Raw genomic sequence first — 2,568 nt, 5'->3', positions numbered from 1 at the left:
AACATTCAAAATAGTGAAAAGAGTTGTCTCCCCCGGCCCCTCCACCCCTCCGCCCCAGCGTCAAAGTAGAATTCATTTATTTTGTGAAACATATTGAATTTGGACATTGAAGATAAGCTTACTATAAGTAAATTAGCCACAATGGTAGCCATACAATTAAGCTTAAGGAGTCCATGTGACAACATTAAAACACAAAGTATGAATAATATCCATTTATTTCCATTCATTCAGTCCAGTTTAATATGCAACTTAATTATATATAATATATGCAGTAGAGGGCAGCTTAGGGGTCGACAGAAGTATTCGTAAGTAATTTAGGATACAAATTAAACATATGAAAACAACTTTCCTCAGAGTTCTCACAGACTGGAATGTGACACGTAAAATAATTCACAGGACGCAGAGTCCAGTTGCCCAGGGCTTTTTACAATGTTTCAATCAACTTCCCATCTCACAGCGCAGCGTCCTTCTGTCTGGGCTGTGTGTGGCTGTCATCTGAGGTCATGCATGCCACTGCATATAAAGGGGGGAGTGTAATTCGACAACAAGAGCCAGCTGTGTCAATCAATTCACCTGGCTCTCCTGATCCATCCCCACACCTGTGTCCTACTGAATGCAATCCATGTTGACTATGGTAGAATTTTTGCTTGCCATTTCAATCCTTGTTTAGTTAATTCAACTCATAGGGCCTATCTCTGAAAACAGAAGTAAAGTTCTTCACTTGCTGACTGCCTGAGCCCCACAGCGGCCTCAGTATATAAGAAATTGCGAAACAAGAACTCCATGAAGACACCAAAAAGATTGTTGAATTTACTTCATGCAGATTTATTTGCAACTAGTCTATATCCGCTGCAGGGTAAATCCAGACCGCTAGCTAGACTATCTGTCCAATCTGAGGACTATGGTTACCTGGTCCTCAGATCTCTGCAGGGTAAATCCAGACAGCTAGCTAGACTATCTGTCCAATCTGAGGACTTGGTTACCTGGTCCTCAGATCTCTGCAGGGTAAATCCAGACAGCTAGCTAGACTATCTGTCCAATCTGAGGACTATGGTTACCTGGTCCTCAGATCTCTGCGGGAATCCAGACAAGCTAGCTAGACTATCTGTCCATCTGAGGACTATGGTTACCTGGTCCTCAGATCTCTGCAGGGTAAATCCAGACAGCTGCTGACTATTCGTCCAATCTGAGGACTATGGTTACCTGGTCCTCGATGTCTGCAGGGTAAATCCAGACAGCTAGCTAGACTATCTGTCCAATCTGAGTTTTCTGTTACACTACTAACACAACTTTTGATTGTACACACGTTCCACCAAAACAATGTCCTTCCCGAGACTATGCAGCACCGTGGCTCTGTCCGGATCTTAGCACCGCCCATAACAGCATTTCTTTAAACCAATCACAAACAATAAACCGGAGCATTTTTTTCAAAATCATCATATCATCGGAGCACGTCCAGTCTGAAATAGCACTTGATGGCCGAGCAATTCTGATAGAACATTTGCTCCAAGTGAGAATGTTAGAGTGAAATTGAACACTCCTGTAGTCTATATGCTTGGGGGGGAGGGTCTTTAACACTACAGTAAGCTATATACCAATGTTGTTTTCAATGAAAAACATTCGCACAAAGCAAGCCAATCCACTTTTCCATGGTAAGAGCATTAACCCTCATGTTGTCCTTGGGTCAAATTTAACCCGTTTTAAGTTAATTCTTGTTGTTTTTGTAACAAAAAAATTTTTCGTCGAAATAAGCATTACATTAAAAATATTAAACTTAGGAAAAAAACTTTTAAAAAAGCACCCACAACATTGAAAAACTGACAAATGTTGTTAAAAGCGATAATAATGTTGAGTTTAACATGGTTGACAGGAAGACAACACAAGGGTTAAAATGAGAAAAAAAAAATAATGGGACCAAAAGAAATCAAAGGACATTTAGAATAGATAAAAATGTGAGATTAATTGTGATTAATTGCGAGTTAACTATGACATTAATGCAATTAATCGCAATGAAATATTGTAATCGTTTGACAGCACTAATAAATTAGAAAGGCTATTTATGTTAGTAGCTTCAAGATTGATGTTATAGGCTACCTAAATTGTGAAAATATCGGGTTGCAATATTGGGAATCAGACCTGCGGCCCTTTGTTGGGTGTCATCCCCCCATCTCTCTCCCACCTTTCCTGTCTATCACTCTGAATTAAAGGGGGAAAAGCCTCCAAAAAATAATTAAAGAATATTTGTGAAAACATCACAAACCATCTATTTATAGGCTGGATTTTAAATCTTCATTTGTTACACAAGATTATGGATAATCAGATATATAAAACATACAATATAAGGACAGAAGTATGTGTTAACCCAGGCAACGTCCCTCTTTGTGATTATTGGCCATCCCATGTGTGTCCACAGAATTGACAATGATGACTTTAAAGTCCATCATGTATTCCCTTTGGGTTTAACGAGACAGCAGAGATACACAATTAAGAGAAGAGCTTTGAATTTTGTACTTCAGGGTAAGTTCAAATGTCATATTTCATCAATCACAATGATTTCTGCTGTTATAT

This window comes from Etheostoma spectabile, chromosome 16 (genome assembly GCF_008692095.1).
Source record: "Etheostoma spectabile isolate EspeVRDwgs_2016 chromosome 16, UIUC_Espe_1.0, whole genome shotgun sequence".
In the NCBI taxonomy this organism is placed as follows: Eukaryota; Metazoa; Chordata; class Actinopteri; order Perciformes; family Percidae; genus Etheostoma; species Etheostoma spectabile.
This window is presented reverse-complemented; position numbering follows the sequence as displayed.